Below are 9873 nucleotides of genomic sequence, written 5' to 3'. Positions count from 1 at the left end.
TTATGTTACTGAACCTGACTTCGCACCAACCTCACTTCTTACCCATGCAGGGCCATTCCCGTGGTTCCTACATTAAACTTTGTCCTCTGAAGTAAACTGACTCTCTTGCTTAGCAGAGTCTTGTATCCAGCACTGGAATTCCTAATGCTGTTTCACGCAGCCCCCAGTTCCAGGAAGATCAGGTTTAACCCAGTTCAGAGTCTTCTCCCCATTAACAACTCTGCTGAAGCTATTTCTGAGGTTCCATGAGGGGCGTCCTATAATCAAATAGGAACTGAGACAGTTTGGTATCTAGTCACTCTGTAGGCTGTTTCTTTTAGCTTGCCTTCAATGTTTGAACTGCTTTTTCTGCTGGACCACTGGATGATGGATGGTATGGAGCTGTCCTTACATAACCAATATCATTTGACTTTAGGGAATACTCCAAGTCCCTGCTGGTAAATGGTGGCCTGTCATCTGTGACCAACACTTCTGAGACTCCATCAACTGCAAAATATGTGCACAGTTTTTCTATCCTCATCCCCATGTTTGATAAATGAACTCTATGCACATCCAGCCATTTTAAATAGGTGTCCAAATGACTAAGAATATTGAGTCCATGAAAGGGCCTTCACAATCGATGTGAAATTGAGTCCAGGTTTACACCTGCCATTACAATTAATGTGGGGGAACTGCTCGCAATAATTTGTGTCCTTGCACGCACTCTGGGTACTGCCTCACCAATATGGCCACGTCTGCATCCAATCCTGGCCACCAGACATAACATCTTCATTTTGGAAACTCCTGGATGATCCTGGTGGAGTTCAGCCAATATCTGGCGGCGACCTTTACTCAGAACAATCACCCCTGCTCCTCATAACAACATGCCAACCTCTATTGTGATCTGGTCTCCCTGGATCCAAAAAGGTTTTAATTCTGATTGTGGTGGCTGTTCGGTTTCCCCCATCACCACCAGCTGTTTCAGTTTTTTCTGGATCGGATTTTTCTGCATCCAATGTCTGATATTGTCAGCTGTGACTGCAAATGTGTCCAGATAATTTAAACCAATGCTTTCTTGCATTGGTGGTACCAATGGCAGTGTATTTGTCAGTGGGAGGTGGCTCAATGTGTCCGCATTTGCTGCTTAACTTCCTGGACAGTATTCCAACTTGTAAATATAGGCTCTTAGTATTACAGCCCACCACTGTATTTGGATTGAAGCCATGGGCAGCACAGCCTTGTCCTCTTTCGGTAGGCCGAACAGGGTTTCATCCATATAGATACTAGAGGAACTTTGTAAAGGACAGCCCCCCTGCCATCTTTGCAAAGAAATCCTCCCTGTGAGGGACTGGGTATTTATTCAGCTTTGAGAAGTGGTTTACCATTTGTTTCAAATCCCCACAGAAGTGAAACGACCCATTGGGCTTCCCCATTGATATGACTGGTGCTGTCCATTCTGCAAACTGGACTGGTTTGATCATGCCTTCACTTTCCAGCCTTCTGATTTTTGCCTCTTCTTTTACACATAAGGCAAATGGAACTGGAAAGTGCTTGGTTAACATGCAAAGTGGCCTTGGCTCCTAAACCTTCTTGAAAAACATCCTGATATTTAATTAGGATTTCGCTCTGGCAGCCATTTTCTAATTGAAAATGTTGAGCCAATCTAGGTGAATCTTTCTCAACCAATTTCTCAAACATCAAGCTTGGGCCCGAGACTTTTACAATAATCAATGGTAACTGAACCAGCTGCCTGCTATAACAGACTGGAACCAAAGATATACCCTTAATCTGTAAAGTGCATGGGTTCTCAGTCTAGCCAACATATTGTGCAAACTTGAAGGCTGGTGTACTGAGCGAATTTTGTTAAAGACTAGTTCCACAATCACAGGCAGAGAGGTGCCAGTTTTGGCCTATATCAGAACTAGCTGACCATTAACTGAAAATGTGTTGCTGGAAAAGCGCAGCAGGTCAGGCAGCAGCCAAGGACCAGTGGGGTTCTGTCCTGGTGGCGGTTGGAGGGGCGGGGCTCAAGGGCGGAGGAGCAGGAAGTGGAGGAGATGCGGTGGAGAGCATTGTCAATCACGTCTGGGGGGAAATTGCGGTCTTTGAAGAAGGTGGCCATCTGGGTTGTTCGGTATTGAACTGGTCCTCCTGGGAGCAGATGCGGCGGAGACGAAGGAATTGAGAATATGGGATGGTGTTTTTACAGGGGGCAGGGTGGGAGGAAGTGTAGTCTAGGTAGCTGTGGGAGTCGGTCGGTTTATAGTCAATGTTCATGTTGATGCGGTCACCCGAGATAGAAATGGAGAGGTCTAGGAAGGGGAGGGAGGAGTCTGAGACAGTACAGATAAATTTGAGGTCGGGGTGGAAGTGCGTTGGTAAAGTGGATGAACTGTTCAACCTCCTCGTGGGAGCACGAGGCAGCGCCGATACAGTCATCGATGTAGCAGAGGAATAGGTGGGGGGTGGTGCCAGTGTAGCTGCAGTAGATGGATTGTTCCACATATCCTACGAAGAGGCAGGCATAGCTGGGGCCCATGCAGGTGGCCATGGCTACTCCTTTGGTTTGGAGGAAGTGGGAAGCTCTCCACCACATCTCCTCCACTTCCCGCTCCTCCGCCCTTGAGCCCCGCCCCTCCACCCTTGAGCCCTGCCCCTCCAATCGCCACCAGGACAGAACCCCACTGGTCCTTGGCTGCTGCCTGACCTGCTGCGCTTTTCCAGCAACACATTTTCAGTTAATGGTCAGCTAGTTCTGATATAGGCCAAAACTGGCACCTCTCTGCCTGTGATTGTGGAACTAGTCTTTAACAAAATTCGCTCAGTACACCAGCCTTCAAGTTTGCACAATATGTTGGCTAGACTGAGAACCCATGCACTTTACAGATTAAGGGTATATCTTTGGTTCCAGTCTGTTATAGCAGGCAGCTGGTTCAGTTACCATTGATTATTGTAAAAGTCTCGGGCCCAAGCTTGATGTTTGAGAAATTGGTTGAGAAAGATTCACCTAGATTGGCTCAACATTTTCAATTAGAAAATGGCTGCCAGAGCGAAATCCTAATTAAATATCAGGATGTTTTTCAAGAAGGTTTAGGAGCCAAGGCCACTTTGCATGTTAACCAAGCACTTTCCAGTTCCATTTGCCTTATGTGTAAAAGAAGAGGCAAAAATCAGAAGGCTGGAAAGTGAAGGCATGATCAAACCAGTCCAGTTTGCAGAATGGACAGCACCAGTCATATCAATGGGGAAGCCCAATGGGTCGTTTCACTTCTGTGGGGATTTGAAACAAATGGTAAACCACTTCTCAAAGCTGAATAAATACCCAGTCCCTCACAGGGAGGATTTCTTTGCAAAGATGGCAGGGGGGCTGTCCTTTACAAAGTTCCTCTAGTATCTATATGGATGAAACCCTGTTCGGCCTACCGAAAGAGGACAAGGCTGTGCTGCCCATGGCTTCAATCCAAATACAGTGGTGGGCTGTAATACTAAGAGCCTATATTTACAAGTTGGAATACTGTCCAGGAAGTTAAGCAGCAAATGCGGACACATTGAGCCACCTCCCACTGACAAATACACTGCCATTGGTACCACCAATGCAAGAAAGCATTGGTTTAAATTATCTGGACACATTTGCAGTCACAGCTGACAATATCAGACATTGGATGCAGAAAAATCCGATCCAGAAAAAACTGAAACAGCTGGTGGTGATGGGGGAAACCGAACAGCCACCACAATCAGAATTAAAACCTTTTTGGATCCAGGGAGACCAGATCACAATAGAGGTTGGCATGTTGTTATGAGGAGCAGGGGTGATTGTTCTGAGTAAAGGTCGCCGCCAGATATTGGCTGAACTCCACCAGGATCATCCAGGAGTTTCCAAAATGAAGATGTTATGTCTGGTGGCCAGGATTGGATGCAGACGTGGCCATATTGGTGAGGCAGTACCCAGAGTGCGTGCAAGGACACAAATTATTGCGAGCAGTTCCCCCACATTAATTGTAATGGCAGGTGTAAACCTGGACTCAATTTCACATCGATTGTGAAGGCCCTTTCATGGACTCAATATTCTTAGTCATTTGGACACCTATTTAAAATGGCTGGATGTGCATAGAGTTCATTTATCAAACATGGGGATGAGGATAGAAAAACTGTGCACATATTTTGCAGTTGATGGAGTCTCAGAAGTGTTGGTCACAGATGACAGGCCACCATTTACCAGCAGGGACTTGGAGTATTCCCTAAAGTCAAATGATATTGGTTATGTAAGGACAGCTCCATACCATCCATCATCCAGTGGTCCAGCAGAAAAAGCAGTTCAAACATTGAAGGCAAGCTAAAAGAAACAGCCTACAGAGTGACTAGATACCAAACTGTCTCAGTTCCTATTTGATTATAGGACGCCCCTCATGGAACCTCAGAAATAGCTTCAGCAGAGTTGTTAATGGGGAGAAGACTCTGAACTGGGTTAAACCTGATCTTCCTGGAACTGGGGGCTGCGTGAAACAGCATTAGGAATTCCAGTGCTGGATACAAGACTCTGCTAAGCAAGAGAGTCAGTTTACTTCAGAGGACAAAGTTTAATGTAGGAACCACGGGAATGGCCCTGCATGGGTAAGAAGTGAGGTTGGTGCGAAGTCAGGTTCAGTAACATAAGAAGTTGGGTAAGTGAGGCAGTCCTAAACAAACAAGTGGATCACCTTAAAGTTTCTCCCTCACAAACAGTGCAAGAGCAACACATGACCAGCTCCTCATCAGCCTTTCCGACTGTTCCAGAACTCATTGGTTCTCTCTTTCTATTAAGTGTTGAAGCTACTTCAGAATCAGAGATGGGCTTGGCAGATGTCACCAACTCGACACCTTTGCCACCTGAAGAGGAAAATTAATTTCTACCAAGATGCTCCTGGTGGAAGAGGAGAGCTACTGGGTGCTACATGCCGCCTGCATCAGAGGCAGAGTTGGAGAAATGTGACCTGGTGCTGAAACACCCGAGGAGGAACTTCAAAACAGAACCAGCCTATGTCCTCATACATGGCTCTTGAGAGATGTAACAATTGTAATGGGGTCAGCCAGATGGACCTTATAGAATATGAGATCCCTGACTGGACCAGGTTAACAGCCCCAATCAGGGAGCCCTGGCTGACAGATATAAACAGGAGCATCAGACATTCTGTTCAATCTGAGAGCAGGCTCTGAGGAGACTGGATTAGAGTCAAGAATTCACCATGTGTAAATAAAGGGTGACTTGGTAATGGGAACTGGCCTCTGTGGAGTTATTTCAATTAGGTCATTAGATTTCCTGTAGTGCTGCTCCAAACTTCAGGAGTTCATCTCCCAGGTCATCTACTGCCAGCTTATGTAAGGGTGATCCTACTGGGTTCTTTTGCTCTCATTTCTCTTGCAACCCTAGCATCTCTCCCCCTGCCCACTGGTAACATGAATATCTCCAGCTCTGCAGCTGTCACTCTGGAACCCTTTGCCTACCCTGATGCTCATGGTGAAAGATTTTCCATTGCTGCAATATTTTTGTGCAGTTTCCCTTTCACATTGCACCTGCCTTTAGGGAGGCTCCACAACTGTTCTGCAGACCCCTGTCATATCCATGTGTCATACGCAGGTTGAAGGAACAAACAGCAACACAAGAGTCACATGGGCAATGCTATGTTTATGCAAATTAAGTAAGAACAAGTCTGTTCCAATGTGCCCATCTCAACCTGAACGGGTGCACACAGATGTCAATTTGTTATCCCCATAGTTAAAAGCAGGGAAATCCCACTTTGGGCTCTCTGAATACAAATTAGGATCTAACAACATCATTAGGATTTCATGGTATTTCTGGTCTAAATAATGAACACTACTGTTGTGGTTCTGTTCGCCGAGCTGGGAATTTGTGTTGAAGCGCTTCACAGGAGGCTCCCAAGCACTGAGGATGTCACCTAGACAGGGGACAAAACGTCTGCAACACAAATTCCCAGCTCAGCGAACAGAACCACAACAACGAGCACCCGAGCTACAAATCTTCTCACAAACTTTGAATGAACACTACTGTCCTGTTTTATTTAACATCCACAAGCTGTATACATGATGAAGGACACCCTCAGAAAAAGCTTGTGATTATTCATCAGAGCCGAATCCTGGGGTTAACATTGAATTAAATCGTAACAGCAGCTACAAAAACACAGGGCAGAGGCTGGGAATTCTGCAGCAATCAATTCATCTTCTAACTCCCCAGTGCGACATAACCTTTCGGTTGGCAGATTGTTTGTTTGCTGCACTCCAGCTCACCGCAGCCTGGAGTCTTTGCTATTACATAGGATAGCAATATCATCAGTCAGTTTCCAGCCTGTGCTTCCATAAGAGTGATGACTGATTTCTTTCTAGCTAGGGAAAACACATCCCCAGCTTTCACCATGAATATCTGAACACAGAAGAACATTGCTGTCAGGTTGTACATTTTGGAAGTTAATTTCTAAAATTCAAGAGATGTACCCAACTTCAGACAACACAATCATCTCCATGAATTGTAAAGAATTTCTGTCTGTGGGTTAGCAAATAATATGTGATGTCTCGCAGCACAACATTTAGTTCCTTGCTTGTTTCTCAATCATGCATTTACATAGCAGCAGTCCTGCAGCCCCATTATTCACACTGCACAACCTGCGAGAGGCTGGGTGATGGTGATGATTATGTTTTGTCAGTTGAACTATTTGATCCATGAATCAACTTGACTTACAAGCAGACTCCTGCAAATATCAGGGAGCAATTCAGATCCCTGTACAGGTCCCGTGACTTCCTGCATTGCAATCCAAAAAGACTCCTCCACTACCTTAAATTTTCAAAATATTTATCAAAAATGCAGCACTGGATGAGTAGGCATTTTCTCCAGCTATGTATTAGGAATTGACTTTAGTAACTACCGCAACATTGGCACCGCAGATGTTAACTATACCCCTCACCCTGTCCGACGCTGAGCAACTTTGGTGTCATCATATTTGACCCCAAGATGGGCTTCAAACCCCATATTGTTGTGATCCCAGCTACTGGTAAAACTAGACAGATCTGATCCCAAAGCAAAGCCTGCCTTATTAGACTATTTATTTTATTTTAAGAATTTACCTACCATAGTGATCGATCACTAAGCATATCATGAATACATGAACAGGGAGTAAGAATAGATAATTCAGCCTCTTAAGCCCTCCTCACCATTCAACAAAATCATGGCTAAGTTGATTATAACCTCAATTCTACATTCTCATCATTCTTAACCTTTCACCCCTTACTTAACGATAATCTTTCTATCTCTGTCTTAAAAAAATATTCAAGGTTCTGTTTCCATCATCTGTTCAGGATGAGCTCCAATAGCTCATGATCCTCTGAAAAAGTAAATTCCACTATCTCAGTTTTAAAGAGTGACCCTTGTGTTTTAAACAGTGACCTCTCATTCTACATTCTCCCACAAGAAGAAACATACACCTACAGTGCCAAGACCCTCTAGAATCTTTTATGTTTCCTACTCGTCTTAACTTCAGTGGATACAAGCCTAGCCTTTCCAATCTTTCCTTGTAAGACTACTCACTCATTCCAGGTATTAGTTTGGTAAACTGGTTCCAACACAGTTACATCCTTCCTTAAATAAAGAGACCAATACTGTCCACAGTAATTCTGATATGGTCTCACCAATTCCCTGTATAATTGAAGCATAATCTCCTTACTTTTGAATTCAATTTCCCTTGTAATAAATAGTTTCATAATTAGCTTTCATAATTTACGCATTCACAAGAGGCAGCCAATGTCTTTTTAACAGAAGCACATCAATGTTTATTACATTCAAAAGGAAAACAACACAAACTATTATAGACTAGAAAAGAATAACATAAAATGAATATATTACAAACATCAGAAGCATAGATTCAACCCTTTTGCCTTACCAACAATTTTAGAGAGACTTGAACTTCAGGGAAGAGATAATCTGAATCCATTTTGGATTTCCTTGTTCAGTGGGCATGGATGCTACTGGATTTTATTTGGGAAACTTCTGCACTTATTTGATGTGCTTTCTTGAGACTCATAAAAAAGCTGCTAATACAACTCATTATTAGCATGGATTCTTTAAATCAGTCTTCCAAAGTCTTTTGTTTCTGCAACTTTTCTCTTACAAACATTAACCACTCCGGACTTGTTTCGTTCTGTCTGGCTGTTTTGGAGAACGCTAAACATCATTGCTACTGTTACAAGACTTTTTGTTTTCTCTCTGAATGATTGTCTCTCTGGAAGAAATCTGAACATTCACCTGTCTTCTGGATATTTCTGGTTTTCCAAAAGAAGATTTTTATATCTCTTTCTCTCTGGCTCATAGGGCATTTTGTTACTTAGCAACAGCTGTTATTTCTCTCTTTTCTACCCTTATTTGTAAGGCACTGAGGTATTCACCTCAAAAACATAAAAAATGTTTCATTTAAATACATGTAAACACATTTCCCACACAAATTGACATCACTCACAGAACTGAAAATAGAACTAAAAATAATTTCCTATTCCTAACACAGACAGTATATATAGAAATATGAATCAAATTTAAAGCAATTCATTACTTTCTTGTCATTACTTTACTTGTCTACTTTAGAAGCCAAGTTCCAAGCAATAATGATTATTATTATTTAACATGAGCCTTCATTTCAATATCCACTCTTTAACTAAGACTGTCTACTTCCAGTTCCAAAACATTGCTCACTCTGCGTTGCTTTAGCTCATCTGTTGCTGAAACTCTCATCCATGTCTTTGTTTTCTTTAGACATGAGTATTTTAATATACGCCTGGCCAGCCTCCCACTTTACTCCCTCAACAAACTCGAGCTCACTCAAATGTCTGTTGTCTGATTTGATTTGACTTATTTATCGTCATGTGTACCTAAGTACAGTGAAAGGCTTTGTTTACAAGCAGTACAGGTAGATAGCAAGGACATATAGATCATGGGTGAAAAAATCTTAGACAGAGGCAGACAAGTTACACCACACAGAGCATGTGCTAGCCAAGATCAATAGCAGCAAGGTCAGCATTATTTGAAGTTAGAGTTCACACGTCAATCTGATAACGCTAGGAAGAAACTGTTCCTGAACCTGCTGGTGTGTGTATATTGAAGCTTCTGTATCTTCTGGGAGTTGGAATGAGTTATAGGAGAGTGTTACTGGGGTGCGGAGAGTCTTCGATGACACACGACCTTCTGTAGTTTCTGACTATCCTGTGGATGACAGTTGACATACCAGTTTTGCACCTGAACAGTATACCTTCAATGGTGCATCTGTAAATGTTGGTGAGGGTACTTACAAACATGTCAAATTCTCATTTGAATTAAGCCTCATTCATCCATTACTCATGTACTCAATGACCTCCATGGGCACTTATTCTAGCAATGCCTAGATAATTTGATCATTTTCTTCCATATACACAAATCCCTTTCTGGTCTCACCTCTCTCTATTGTTATGACACGGGGTAATTGCTAATTTAAAACCCATATCACAAAAAAGATTTATCCCATGATGTAATCCGTGAAAATTGGAGAGGTCAAGAACTATTTAAAGTAAAAACTAACAAATTTATTTCTTAAAGTATAACAGAGAATAAATACCCAACAACTATTTACAACTCCTTCTTCCAACCCATCTTTTACCTTCCCTTCTATAATACTAGTCCAATAAAACTCCTGATCAAAATTTACAAAACAAAACTTGTTATCTGAAAACCCAGCAGCTTTCAGTTCTTTACTGTATTCCTGACTTCTTTTCTTCTTCTTGGGGATTCAGTTTCACAGGTTACTGATCAATAAAGGTGCCTTTTAAGAGAGCTAATCTCTGGGCAGTCTGCAGATGCTGATGGCTTGGCAGTTCTCCTCCCAACTG

The sequence above is a fragment of the Chiloscyllium plagiosum genome, unplaced genomic scaffold, assembly GCF_004010195.1.
Source record: "Chiloscyllium plagiosum isolate BGI_BamShark_2017 unplaced genomic scaffold, ASM401019v2 scaf_8894, whole genome shotgun sequence".
Taxonomy (NCBI): Eukaryota; Metazoa; Chordata; class Chondrichthyes; order Orectolobiformes; family Hemiscylliidae; genus Chiloscyllium; species Chiloscyllium plagiosum.
Note: the sequence above shows the minus strand (reverse complement) of the source record.